A 15643-nucleotide genomic window follows, 5' to 3' on the forward strand; every position below is an offset into this window, starting at 1 on the left:
CATGATTTCAAATTTGCCTGGTTAAAGACGCCAGCAGGGGTGCCCTTTAGAAAAGTTTCCCAGCTGGAATTCCGTTGTGTCTTTACAACCTCACAGGTAGTGAGGGTCTCAGGGAGAATTCCCCGCAGCACCGCCCAGGGTCTGTGCGCTGAGTACGCCTGCCATCCTGTGATCGGGCTTGGAAACTGCACCCTTTTGGCAAGTGGGAGAAAAATAGACCTTCTCCTGGGGGATTCACCCCCTTGCTGAGCTCTGTCCCCCTACTCATCTACCATGAGCCAACCCCCATGCCATAAAGTTTCCCAGGATTAATTTAAGCACATTAGATTGATCAGAATATTTCTAGATGAGACTACATCACTGCTCAGATTGCAGCATTGAGAGTTTATCAAGATAGGGGCATAGTTTTTGACTCTTCATTATCTGCACAAATGTCTTTCCTCCTCTCAGGCATAAAGTAGACCTTTCCCTCTGACTCAGGGCTGAGTTAATGCCGGATTATTTGCCATCCATTTCTAGTCCCCGCATGTCTTTCCTGAAACTTTTGCCTCACTCAGCCTCTCACGTCTTCTTGCTTTGGCTCATTCTGTCCCCGATTGGATCACTCTATATTGTTCACAGGGACATTACTCCTCTTTACCATACAAAAAAAAATATGTGAATACTGTGAAAATTTTAGAAAAAATTTTAGCCGGGTTTTTTCCACCTCCCTCTGAGCCCTCGGGTGTTGTGTACCCAGTCTTCTAGTCTCAGCAAGTTGGCAGCTATAACCCTGGAATGCAAGTTAATTAAATTGTGCTTATATTTAGTTTTAGGCAAGGTTGATTTTTTTTCCATGTTAGGTTTAGTCTGTGTGGCTTTGTTATATACAATCTTGGTAACTAGGGATACTCCGAGAAATTTTATGTGGTTGTGCTGTGAAAGGCATGCAGTGGTAGAAAAGGAAGCATGGGAGAGAGAACTCAGGGACCTCGGTGTTCCACCAGTATGTAAATCATTTAACAGAACACAAATGACTTAACAGTAAAAGTCAACTCTCCTGGAGCAATTGACTTCCTTTTCTGTCTCTGAGCCAAAGAAAAGTCAGGAATTCTGTCCCTAGATGCTGTTATATTGGTTCCTGTGCGTGTTGATCTCTTCAGAACCAGGCTCTTTTCCAGTCATCTTGGTTGTTACAAAGAATCCAATGCCCCCAACTTCCAGCTCAAAGTAAGAGGTGCTGTAGCCATAAAGTTGGGGGAAGGGACTCTCTAGGTATTTGCAGGTTAACCCTTTAAGCACAAGGCATGTTTCAATACTTTGCGATGAGCAACTTTCGGAAGTGAATTACCCATTTCCCAGCCTTCGTAAATAGAGCATATGGGCGTTGCCCAACTCAGTGCCAGGCGCTTTATATCCATTACTGATCAGCATACTCTGAGGCAAGACCAAAGACGTAGGCTTCAGATAAGGAACTGGAGCTCAGACAGCTTAAATAACTTGCCCAAAGCAGCACAAATAGCTTATTTTAAATCCAAGTTCATACTTTTTTCGCCAAGATTACTTTTATTTTCATATCTCGGAGTCATTATTGTGGACAATTACTTTTCTGGTCTGTAGATCCAGTAATATCCATACGGATATTAGAGTCAGAGTGTGTGAATTAATTTCCTCAGCATTATTTTCTTCTAATCATGATACCATTTAGGATTGAAGTTTCCTGATGATTTAGGGGTGGTTTAAGCTTGAAGGGTCAGGTAACTGGATATAACTAGGCTTTCCTACCCCTGCCTTGACCCAAGCAATGGAATACGTGTGCTGTCCCGAGGGGCTGCTGTGTGAACGCAAGTAAGTGGGGTTTGCTGCCATCAGTTCAGAGGGCAGAGATGAGAGAAGGTTTGGAGCAGAGCTCTAACCCAGGGCTTCAGAATCTCAGCATCCAGCTACTGGCTAGCTGATGTGCAAGATAGGTGAGATCCTACATTATCCTGAAGATCAGTGAATTTTTAAGATGATAATGCTTTGGGATACTAAGTTACAATAATTAACAATAGGGAGTAGGTGGGAGGGTGATACAAAACAACCTTCCTAGGATTTGAAGTAAATTTTTTGATGTTAGGATAGACTGTAATCTGCTCTTGGAAGATGTTCTCTCAAAGTTCTTTTTATAGTAAATTATAAATATATATATTTATTCCATTGCTGGGTCTCTGGCCACATGCATCACAGACAGTTTATTCCAGCTTTTAGACTGTCTATATATAAAATGACCTAAAATAAAAGAAACTAGGATTAAAAATAATTTTGGTTTGAGTTGAAAATGAAATCCATGAACTCTTGTAAAATGAAATCAGTCCTATTTGTTATAGGCCAACAAGTAAGAAAAATAACGTGGAATAGCTCTTCAAACTGATTTTTGTTTATCTTTCTCCTGAGTCTTTCCATAGGTGTTGTGACTGAGTTTCACATTGAATAAAGGTCTGGAAAATGCTAGTATGTATAATTTTTCAGATACTACTATATGCATGCAAGAGATTTTTGTTTTCTTTGCAAATAATATGTATCTCTTTTACTTCTCTTAGATTTATATGCATACATCTTATTCTTTTATTTAAAAAATCCAACATCCTACTTTGTTTGAAATTTGTCAAAGGTAATACACATATTGTTCCAACATTATCATTTCATGATTCATAATCAATATTTGCAAAATATCATTTGAGACAGCCTTACATTTGGACAAAATCTCAAAAAAATTTTAAAGTACTATTAAATGATAATTACTTTTTTTTTAAAGATTTTATTTATTTATTCGACAGAGATAGAGACAGCCAGCGAGAGAGGGAGCACAAGCAGGGGGAGTGGGAGAGGAAGAAGCAGGCTCATAGTGGAAGAGCCTGATGTGGGGCTCGATCCCATAACGCCGGGATCACGCCCTGAGCTGAAGGCAGACTCTTAATGACTGCGCCACCCAGGTGCCCCGATAATTACTTGTTTAGAAAATAAAGTGTTGATTTCTTAAAGCAAATTCAGAAAGTAACACCCCCCCCCCCCCAGGAAATGTTTGAGTAATTATCTCTGAATTTAGAAATCTCTACCTGCCTTTTTAAGAGGATAGACTGTAGGCATACAGTTTCTAAACTGTCCATGTTCTTTAGGAAGTTGAAGCGCTGTTATTGCATTTAATGTGCGGGAGATGATAACATAATCGTGATAGGCATCTTATTTTCCAGTGGTTTTTGACAAAACTGTTTCAGAGTTCTATTTGGGATTTTAGACACTAAAACTTGAGGTAGTAGACTAGTATATCCTTTTAATTTGACAACTCCTGTTTGGAAGTTTTTCCCTCCTCCCTCCCTTTGAATGAATAAGTGTGTGTGTGTGTGTGTGTGTGTGTGTGTGTGTGTGTGTATAAGTTTAGACTTCTGCTTGGCAGTCTGTTTCTGGCAGTCTCTGATCGTAAAGCTAACGTCCTGCTTTTTATTCTGCTCTTTCTTACTTTCTCCTCTAATTAGTTTTAAAATCCTCGGAGCAGGATTTTGTCTGCCTCTATTTCATACTGTGATTTTACTTGGGACGTTGAATGATGACACGGAACTGCTTTCCAAACTCTGTTCGCGTTCTCTCTCCTGCCAGAGTGCCACCAGTTACAGACCTATTTTTGTTTCCTTCTAATGATTTTTAGATAATTTCACAATGACTGATTTTTCTATAGAGTGATAGGTCCTCTATCATGCTGTCAGAGAAGCAAGACGTATACTTAGTTCTTACTTTCAGGACTTTAAGCTGAAGGCCAGATGGCAAAGTTTCCATTGAATCAAAGCATAGCTTTATTTCAACAGGAAAAAAAAAAAAGAGTCAAGGAGTAACTTAATCTTGAGGACATTTAATTGGGGGAGTTGTTTTGGATTTTCTTTGGACCTTTCTTTGACAGAGGTAGTTTCTCACTAATTGCAACATGTTATCTATCAGGCACTGAAGGACCTGGAGTTGTACACGTGGGAACTGGTTTTACCTGGTCTTTGCAGCAAGTATATGGGCACCACAGATGATAAAAGAGGAAGTCACCGTGGTATTTCTATTTTTAGAATATCTAAGTTAAGAACTCTTTAAGTGCATTTATTAAACTGTCGTTTACTAACTACTTACCATATACTGTTCTGGAACAAAGATCTGAACGGTGAAAGGTGCTAATAGAGAGTCCTTTGGTCCCTCGGTAATGAAAGAAAAATCTGCCTAATAGAGCAATCTACTAGGAAAACAAAAAGGATGTGTGTTATCATTTCCGCATTTTCAGAAGAGAGAGACAGCATTGAGGAGGGAAGGGTTGAGCAGAGATCATGTGGCATGACCCAGAGCGGAGTGGCATTGTGGGAAGATGTTTGGAGGGGTAGATAGAGGTGGAGGCAGGGGATGTAAGAGACATTACCCAAGGCTTGGAGTGCGAGGTGTGTGTGCTGAGTTCTGCCATGTCCCTCATGGAGCGGGGACTGGTGCTTACTTACTTAGAGGAAGAGGCAGGATCTCAGAGGGAAATGGCAGCGTGGGACAGCCAGGAAAGCTGGACACTGGGGACACTGACGGTGGTCCCTAGTATGAATCAGACATAACGGAGCGCTCTGTCTAGGGTAAACCCCAAGCAGGGGCTTAGAACCATGCGCCCGTCAGCAATTCTCCGAGGAACTGAAAGCTAGAGCCCTTTCCTCTGCTCTTCCAGGTACCAAGTAAGCCCCTTGGATCCTTGCACTACCCTAAGGAGGCTGAAACCCCTGCAAAACGTGCCTGAATAATATTTTCTATCACCTTTTTGAGTGGGGAAGTGTGAATTAATCTGATATAGAAAAGTAAAGGGATGTGGATTTCTTGTACCGCAGGGTGATGGAGTTAGAACCACGCGGCCCACTACGCCTTCGGCAGGACCATTGTGAGCACACTTGAGCTTCCGGGTCCCACCTCTCGTTCTCTCTTCCCACGTGTTATACCTTTCCTGAACTCCCCTACTCCCACCTCAGAAACTACCGACCTGATAGCCCATTCTTTCACGTCTAAATATAATGAGCTCAACAGCCTAAAATTAAATTCAGAACTAAGTATTCATATCCAAAAAAAAAAAAAAAAGAAAAGAAAAGAATTAAAGTGTAATCTCTCTCAGACTTTAACTAAACATTTAAAATCTTCAGGGTGAAGGGTTTTCAAACTTGTTTTTGGCAGCAAAAACCCATTTTCAGTGGACTGAAATGTGTAAAACACACAAGAGTTGAACTCCCTGGCTGCAGTGGAGTAGGGGACTGAAGACACCCCTTGAACCCATGACATAGCCCTAAAACCCCTTTCCTTGGCATCCTCGGGTTCATCTGAAAACCACCATTTTATTTTATTTTATTTTACTTTCTTTTTAAAGGTTTTATTTGAGAGAGAGAAAGAACGAGAGAGAGAAAGAGAGAGGGAGCGCAGGGGGAGGGGCAGAGGGAGAGAGAGAAGCAGAGTCCCTGCTGAGCAAGGAGCCCAATGCTGGACTTGATCCCAGGACCCCCGGATTGTGACCTGAGCCAAAGGCAGATGCTTAACCGACTGAGCCACCAAGGCACCCTGAAAGCCACCATTTTAACCTAGGGAATGAGTAATGTGGGTGTAGGTTTTGGGGAGAATGTTAGACACATCTCCACAAGCCAGTGGGAAGGTTATTTTAGGTAGAAGGGTCCTTTCGATGCGTTGTCCTACCATACAAGCAAATGCTACCAGAAGGCAGACTGTCTGCAGATTTGAATGAGTATCCCACACTAACACGGGGGGATTTTCATGTTACATCAGCACTTTATTTCCCTACCAATTAGAAGAATAAAATTGTAAGATGTTTATTGCCTTTGAACATCTCCCCCAAAAGGAATGATCATTTAGTTTTGTGAGGCACCTCATGCTCTGTCTTCTTTTATTTATTTAACAAATATTTAATTCTATTTTAGACTCAGGACCCAGCAGTGAGAAAAACTGAAACAGTGCTTTCTCTCAGGGAGCTTATATTCTAGAAGGGAGAGTTAGAGAGAGGAAATAAACAAATAAATACCTTCTGCTGATATAAAGTACTGTGAATCATAAAGAAAGTCTTTTTTCAAGCAGTCTGTAGTTCTGGGGGTCTCAAGCGACAGCACTCTTATAGGTGATTGGCACGGTGCGCCATGTTTAATGGATGCCTAGTAGAGGTTGAAGAGGGTAGAGAAGAGAATGAGAGGATTTCTCACCTTGGAAGAGAAATACTTTTTCTGAGGAAGCCACCTTTTAGTGATAGGATTAGACAGACAGATACAAGACTGGCTTCGTCTTTAGGTTGTGACTATATTCCTCGTGTTGATGGGTCTTCATCCCTGGCCTCCTGCATCGTCAGGAGTGATCATTATTTATTTGATCCAGGCCAACCTGTAGGCAGAACTTAGTACCACTCTGCCCCCCACAAAGAATGTACTCACACCAAATCATTTTAAAATGCTTTTTAAAAAAACCCCACTTCCCTTGTTATCTACCACCTATTTATTCTCTTCTGCAGCAAAAAAAAAAAAAAAAAAAAAAAGTGTCCTTCCTTTCTGCACTGCTTCCTCTCCTCTTATTCTCTCTTCCACATACTGCAGGCAGACTTTTGTCCTCCTCAATCCATTGAAACCACTCGTATCAGAGTCCCCGCTGACTTCACATTGCCAAAATCTCATCCAGGCACACTGGCATTCAATTGCGATGCTGACAACTCACATATTTATATGTCTAGTCTTATCTTCTTTCCCAGACTTTGAACTTATCTATCCAGCTGTCTACGCAACATCTCTACTTGGGTGTCTATTGTGTGTGTCAGATGCAACGTATCCAAAAGGCAACTCCTGATTTTCCCCCCACGGTCTTGCTCCTCCAGTTGGCTTCTCCACTTCAGGAGATGGCAATTCCAATCATCTGGCTGGCTGGAAACTTAAAGTCCTCATTGGCTCTTGTCTTTCCCTCACTGCTCTCATTGAATGGGCCAGGCTCTAAGGGCTCTACTTTGAAAATACAGCCAGCATCCAACCATGTCTTGGCACCTTTACGGCTGCTCCCTCCAAGCCGCCATCACTCTCTGGATAACTTCACTAGGTTCCTAACACTAGTTCCTACCGCTTTCTTTGCCCCTCTAGAGTATTTTCAACACAACAGGAAAAGATCCTTGGAAACATAAGTCAGATCATGCCACTTTTTACTGAAACCTTGTAATGACTTTACTTTTATCTAAGTTACAAAGTCCTTGCAAAGCCCCAGGTAGTTGACTCCTCCCTTCCACTCTGCTTCATCTCTTGCTATATTCTCCCCCACTTGCTCTACTGCGGCCACACAGGTTTCTTTGCTGTTCCCCCACACCCCCACCAGGCATGCTCCTGCCTGAGACTCTTTGCACTGTGACTTCCTGCTGCTGAAATCTTCCCCTGAGAGTTGGTTAACTCCCTCACCTCTTTCAAGTTATTGTTTAAATGTCAACTTTCAATGAGGCTTGTCCCTGGCACCCTAATTAATATGTGGGACCCACATAATCTGTTGACTCTTTTAAAAATAACATTTATTATCTCATTATTTATTATAAGAAATAACTTTTTATTTATTGTGTTTGTTGGTATTGGTCTCCCAAGAATACAATCTCCACACAACAAGGGATCTATTCTGTACTCAACGATGTGTCCCAAGCTCCTGGAAGGGGGCCACATTGGCTAAATAAGTGAGTTAAAGAATTAGAGAGCAACGTAGGCTTTGTTAATTCCACATGGCAGGTGGAGGAAGAAATACACCTCCCATTCTTCAGAAAACAACTTGAAATATCCCATTATATTTCCATTTTATAAAGGGTGTTTTCTGTACTGTGCTTCTCAGGGAGACTCAACCAACCTCTTATTATTATTTTTTTAATCTCTCCCCCAAGACAGTGCCCAGCAGCACTGACCCCTCACTCTCCCCATGGGGTTCCTTTACCCCTTCATACAGAGTTCTCTGATACCCATGCGTAACTACCCCAAACATCTTAATGTTCAACAAAAGGAAAGTTGTTCTAGTGAGTATGGCTTGGAAGGCAGGGTAAGACAAAGTTTGCTTACTTGAGCATATTCGTGGATTTCCTTTCTCCTTTCTCATCTCTTATCTTTCACCTCAATCCTTTTATCAGCCCAAAGTTACAGTGCTCTCCCCAAGAGGAATTCTTGTATCAGCTGCTATAAAAGATTATACTTATGCTTTCTCATATAGTCAAATAGTCTTGTAAAAGGAAAAAGCAATAGTGGTTGACAGTAACTGGATTTCAAGCAGCCTGTAGAATGAAGGGCTAACAGGCTCTTAGTATAGGCTCAGGAGATAACAGTCTATGCCAGGACAGCTTTCTCTTCAGAGGTAGGATTGACCTGAGCTCCAGACTGTATACAAAGGCTCAAAGACTGGGTGAATGAGGAGATTATACAGGCAGTGATTGGTAGGTAATTTCTGGGACTCCAAAAATTAACAATCAGAGTCTTGAGAGCATTTGCCAATATAAATGCTGCCCATAACACACAGGCAGAGAGAACAGAGAGGGCTGGAAGCAGTTGTAGAAAAACTAAAGGTCATTTCAGGATATGGATGTTATTTCAACAACCTGTTATCTATCAGAGGCCAAAATACTGCAAAGAGCTGTTCATCCTCATTGGTATATATTCTTCAGAATCCAGAGACTTCTGAAGTCCAGGTGATTCAAAATTATTCCCATCGTCTGGAAAGGTAAACTAGGGTCTTAGGCAAAATACCTTTGTACACTGCTGTCGTTGCATTTATACTGGTAAGTTGCCACATGCGTAAATGGAAGTCAGCTTTGGTGGTGAAGTATCTTTACTTGGTAGAAGTATCTTTATCAGATTACAATCAGTAGAATACATGCCACACAAAGGCAGGGAAATATTTTTGTTTTTTCGCTGTCGTATCTCTAGAATAATGCTTAGCACATAGTAAACACCCAGTAACTATATGTTCAATTAACCAATGACTCTTCCATTGATCAATCTGTCATCTATTTAAAGTCCAACATGTACCTCTTAGAATTATAGATGATGTTAGTGGAAATGGTATCAAGATTGTATAGCATGTCTTCTCCTCAAGAAATCTTCCTTTGTCACCTTAAGGGCTAAGTCAAAAGGCTGTTTGAATGAAGATGATTGTTATAAGAATGTAAAATTTATGATTGAAAAATCTCTACAGAAACTTGTTATGAGCTCTCTCAGGGTAGTCTCCAAAAAACCCAGAGGTGAGAGACAATGTCATCTCATTTAGTCCAAATCACCTGAAAAATAAAGACAAACGTGAACTTTTACTTGAACCTGATGCCTTTGAACTGACCACAAATCAGACAACTACACAGATGCCCTGGACAAGGAACAGGGCATGCGTGTGGCATGGAGGACTGGGGGTGAAGCTCAGACCTCATGATTCTGTGTCTGCGTGGCTCCATATATGACTTTGGGCAATTGTTGTCTTAACCACATGGCACTCCAGTTTCTTTATTTGTAAATCATCATTTCCCCTAAGAAAGTTGTGATAGAATGCCTGCCTGTCTACTTTATGGGGGGCTCTTTGGAAATTCCAGATAACATATGTTTGAAGTACTTGGCTAGTCAAACAGTTTCACACAAAGAAAGTGGAAATTCTGAATACAAGTTAAGGAGACATCAAACAGAAAGTATACAAAGATTATCCTAAGTTTCTAAAAATAATGTCAATTAATGAAACTATGAACTTCTAAAGAAAGAATAAGAATAAAGAAACAATTTACAATGTCCTAAAACCAAGGGCAGCCACACCTCCCACTGAGGAACCACAAAAAAGAAGTCAGTTTTGTGGAATCAGCCAAGACAGGGGGATATCAATAATCAGAACAATGCAAACAATGCTATGTTTTAAATTTGATCCAGATTTGATATATCCATACACAAGAAATGACTTTACTGGAATAAAATATATGGGGTCTTAAAGATGAAACCTAAATGTTAGGAGCTATGTAATGTTGAACTTTCAGCTACATTTCTCAAGGAATCATCAGAGCCATAAGGTGGGGAATGCAATTATTCTTCTGAAGCATTGCAGCTGCTGAAATGCAGACAGATGGAATTTCTGCACTCTTTAATATAACACAGAAACAATCTCAACAATAGGATAAACACTTACGCCTTGCAAATTTTCTCTCAACCCTAGAGAGAGGATATTGTATAGACTGGCCAGTAAAATCTTAGTGTTTTGGATTCTTATTTTATATCTGGTTTCCTGCGTCCCTTTTAGAAGTCTGTATTTGTAGGTAATAGCAATGCAGTCCTGTGCTGAATCGTCTAAGGCTATTTGACATATAAACGTGTTTCATATTTTGGCAGTTGAAGTCCATAGGTGTCATTTGTATTGATACTGAAATGGTGGCATGTAATGGAAAACCAGACATTTGTTGTTGAGCTTATGCTGATTACACATGAAGTACCATCATAAGAAACTCAATTAAATCAATGAGTACTTAATGTTCAGCAAATCAAAATTCTGATTTCTTTAATAGCATTGGAAAATAATTCATTAATTACATTTTTTCTTTGTTTTTTTGGCAATATATGGTATTTTATTGGGATTGAAGTGACTTTTCCCCATCATATATTAACTAAGAATCTCCTGAGTGCCAGCCACTCTCCAAGGGCCCAGGAACAAGGGAAATGTGACAGACCTGGGCTTCACTGCCTGGAACATTCAGTCAGTACTTTTCCGTATTTCTAAATCTGAGTTAAAATATTCTGTATTTCTCGGTTCCCTTTAGTTAGCCGACAAAGTTCATTTCGTCAAGGAATATATCGTTCAGGGAGTGGTGACAGTGAGCAGGCAACTGGCCACACAAGTGATCACACTATCTTTTGTGGGGGGGCGGGGACAAGAGACATAGAAGTTTTCAAGAGTTGTATTTATTTGCTGTTACTCTGAACTGAGAACTCATGAAAAAATTAGCTTTTTTTTCTGATTAAAAAAGTAAAACATCATGAAAGCCAGTGACATGCCCAGCCCCAAGCTCTGCCTCATGCCTCACCCTGCACTTCCCCACTCCCTTGCCGAAGCCAGCAGGTGCACACAGTCTGCATAGGGGATGCCCCTTAATCACCGGGCTCTGGTGTTGAGAAGGAGGCATTCCTGGGTACCACAGAACTGTAACTAGTAGAGAGACAGTTCTTGGCAGACTAGATACACGCACCCCTATGTTTACTGCCACATTATTTACATAGCCAAGATACGGAGGCAACCGACATGTCCGTCCATAGATGAATGGATACAAAAGATGTGGTTATATATATACAATTGAATATTACTCAGTCATAAAAAAGAATGAAGGCTTACTATTTGCAACAAAATGGATGGATCTAGAGAGTATAATGCTAAGTGAAATAAGTCAGACAGAGAGAGAAATACCATATGATTTCGTTCATATGTGGAAACAAAGAAACAAAACAAATGAACAAAGAAAAAAAGAGACAAACAAAAACCCACTCTTAAATATGGGGAATAAATTGGTGGTTGCCAAAAGGGAAGCGGGTGGGAGGATGGGTGAAGTAGATGAAGGAGATTAAGAGGACACTTATTGTGATGAGCACTGAGTACTGTATAGAATTGTTGAATCACTAGAGTGTACCTGAAAGTAATATAATTAATTAATTAACTGTATGTTAATTATACTGGAATTAAAATAATGGATTAATTTATTAAAAATGGATAGAAAATCCGAATAGACATTTTCCCAAAGACATACAGGTGGCCAACAGACACATGCAAAGATGCTCAACATCTCTCATCATCAGGGAAATGCAAATCAAAAGCACAAGGAGACACCACCTCACACCTGTTAGAATGGCTGTTATCAAGGGGCGTCTGGGTGGCGCAGTTAAGTGTCTGACTCTTGATTTCAACTAAGGTCATGATCTCAGGGTTGTTTGATTGAGCCCTGCATCAGGCTCTGCTCTGGGCATGGGGCCTGCTTGGGATTCTCTCGCTCCTTCTCCCTCTTTCCCTCCCCACTCAGTCTCTCTCTCTCTCTCAAAAAAAAGGCTATTATCAAAAAGACAAGAATTAACAAATGTTGGTGAGGATGTGGAATAAAGGAAACCCTTGTGCAATGTTGGTAGGAGGGGCCTTTAATATCCCATTGACATCAATGGGTAGTTTATCTAGACAAAAAAATCAATAAAGAAACATTGGCCTTAAATGATATATTAGACCAGATGGACTTAATAGATATTTATAGAACATTCCATCCAGAAGCAGCAAAATATATACTTTTCTCAAACGCACATGGAACACTCTCCAGGATAGATTTTATGTTAGGCCACAAAACAAGTCTTAATAAATTTAAGAAGATTGAAATCATATCAAGTATCTTTTCTGACCACGACAGTGTGAAACTAGAAATCAAAAAAGAAAACTGGAAAAGTCATATATATGTGATTAAATCAAGGATGTTCATAGCAATGGAGGCCTACCCCAAGCAACAAGAAAAATCCCAAATAGGGGCGCCTGGGTGGCGCAGTCGTAAAGCGTCTGCCTTCAGCTCAGGGCGTGATCCTGGCGTTCTGGGATCGAGCCCCACATCAGGCTCCTCTGCTAGGAGCCTGCTTCTTCCTCTCCCACTCCCCCTGCTTGTGTTCCCTCTCTCGCTGGCTGTCTTTCTCTGTCAAATAAATAAATAAAATCTTTAAAAAAAAAAAAAAAGAAAAAGAAAAATCCCAAATAACAACCTAAACTTACATCTAAAGAACTAGAAAAAGAAAAAGAAATAAAGCTCAAAGATAGTAGAAGGAAAGAAATAACAAAGATCAAAGCAGAAATAAACAAAGTAGAGATTAAAAATAATGGAAAAGATCAGTGAAACTAAGAGTTTGATCTTTGAAAAGTAAACAACATTGAAAGATCTTTATCCTCACCAAGAGAAAAAGAGAGAGGGCTCAAATAAGTAAAATCAGAAACGAAAGAGGCGAAGTTACAACTGATACTACAGAAATATATAAAGGGGGGGCGCCTGGGTAGCGCAGTCGTTGAGGCGTCTGCCTTCGGCTCAGGGCGTGATCCTGGCGATCTGGGATCAAGTCCCACATCAGGCTCTTCCGCTATGAGCCTGCTTCTTCCTCTCCCACTCCCCCTGCTGTGTTCCCTCTCTCGCTGGCTGTCTCTCTGTCACATGAATAAATAAAATCTTTAAAAAAAAAAAAAAAAAGAAATATATAAAGGGTCTCAAGAAATTATGAACAAGTATATGCCAGCAAATTGGACAACCTAGAAGAAAGGGATAAATTCCTGAACAGACAATCTTCCAAGACTGAATAATGAAATCAAAAATCTGAACAGACCAATTACAAGAAAGATGAATCCGTAATCAAAACCTCCCGACAACGAACAGACGTTTAGGATTAGACGGCTCTGCTGGTGAATTCTACCAAACATTTAAAGATTTAATACCTATTCTTCTCAAGCTCTTCCAAAAAATTGAAGAGGAAAGAATACTTCCAAATTCATTTTACAAGGCCAGCATTACCCTGTTACCAAAAACAGAGAAGGACACCACAAGAAAGAAAGGAAGGGGGGGGGGCAGAAAAGGAAACCCTCCTGGACTTTTGGTGGGAATGTAAATTGGTGCAGCCACTATGGAAAATAATATGGAAGTTCCTCAAAAAATTAAAAATAGAACTACCATTCGACGTAGTAATTCCATTTCTGGATGTTTATCTGAAGGAAAGGAAAACACTAAACTGAAAAGATGTATGTACCCCTATGTTCATCACAGCAGTATTTACAAAAGCCCAGGTCTGTAAACAACCTAAGTGGCTATCAATAGATGAAAGGATAAAGAAAATGTGGGGTGTGTGTGTGTATGTGTAAAGGAATACTATTCAGCCAAGAAAAAAGAATGAGATGCTGCCATTTGTAACAAGATGAGTGGACCTGGAGGGTATTAGGATGAGTGAAATAAGTCAGACAGAGAAAGACAAATACCATATGATCTCACTTACATGTGGAATCTAAAAAACAAAGCAAAGGAACAAACGAGACAAAACAAAACAAAACACAGAGAACAGAATGATGGTTTCTAGAGGGGAGGGTGGTTGGGTGTGAATGAAATGGGGGTGAATGGGGGTCAAGAGGTACAAACTTACAGTTATAAAGTAAGTCATGGGGATGTAATGTACAGAATGGTAACTGTAGTCAATAATATTGCAATGCATATCTGCAAGCTGCCAAGAGAGTAAGTCTTAGGAGTTCTCATCACAAGGAAAAAAAAATTTGTAATGATGGTGGATGGTAACCAGACTTACTGAGGTGATCATTTGGCTGTACATACAAATACTGAATTATTATCCTGTATAATAACCTGAAACTAATATAATGTTATGTGTCAATTATATTTCAATTAAAAAGACACCGTCATTATAAGAACATTTGTAAAATACAGAGTAAAATAAAATGAAGAAAATAAAAATTACTTTTAATCCTAATACAAGGGGTAATCATGGTAACCTTTGATACACTTCTTTCTAGGCCAAATTGTAGTTTCCTCTTTTGTGTCAAATGGTGGTGTTTTTCCACTCAAATTATCTTGAACTTTGTCCCCAGACATCAAGTATTTTCTGCAGGATACTTTTCAATGGCTATAACAGTATTTATTATGAAAGTAGCAAAATTTATTTAACCAACCCCCTACTGTTGCATGGTTGTTATTTTATCATTTCCTTATTATAAATCCTGATGGTATGAATATCCTTAAAAATAAAAACTTGAACTTATTAATAATGATTTCCTTTGTATGCAGTCCAAGAAATAAGATGCTTGGTTAAAGGTTAAAAGGTGCACTTTAAAGGCATTTGATGCACATTACCAAATATTTAACTATATTTTAACACCCATTTTATTTTGAAAAGGAACTGATCCCCCCTACCTTTTTTTAAAGTAGGCTCCACACCCAGTCTGGAGCTCAAGGTGGGGCTTGAACTCATCACCCTGAGATCAAGACCTGAGCTGAGGTCAGGTGGAGCACTTCATCTACTGAGTCACGCAGGCACCCCTGATTTTTCCTTTTGTTAATGATTTTCCTTAAAAAAATCTTTCTAGAGTTTTATCTTACCTATATGGTCAGCTGTAATTTTGAAACAATTGAATATTTGTCAAATTTTGATTTAAAAAAGCACCTCGTGGAACACTACATCAAAAACTAAGGATGTACTGTATGGTGACTAACATAATAAAAAATTATTAAAAAAAGGAAATGAAGACCTCCCCCCAAAATAAATAAATAGCACCATAACACTAAAAGCAAAAAATATCAAAATGTAACTGTGTTAACGAAAAAAACTGAAAAAATTATCAGCTAATGTTACTTCACATTCCTTCTTCCAAAATAGACTCAGAAATTTTTAACTGGCATTTTTTTTTTAAGGCAAGTAAATATATTTCACTACGGGGCAGAGGGTCTCTAGGCTTGGTTCAAGTACACAATCGACTCTTTTTACTGTAACTTTTTCTGTGCAACATTGAGTAGCGTTTTAGAAGGAGAGAGGATTGTGGTGGCTTTTTTTTTTATGTTTGTTTAACTAATTGCACTTCATTTTTAGATAACCTCCAGTTATTAAGAAAAAGA

General features: G+C 39.6%; 1 protein-coding gene across 1 annotated transcript in view; it reads left to right on the forward strand.

Annotated features, from left to right (window-relative positions):
• CORIN (corin, serine peptidase) overlaps nt 1-15643 on the forward strand; it is a 234581-nt gene that overhangs the window by 132650 nt on the left and 86288 nt on the right.

Source organism: Ursus americanus, chromosome 8 (assembly GCF_024610735.1).
Source record: "Ursus americanus isolate L20-20 chromosome 8, mUrsAme1.1.p, whole genome shotgun sequence".
Lineage (NCBI taxonomy): Eukaryota > Metazoa > Chordata > Mammalia > Carnivora > Ursidae > Ursus > Ursus americanus.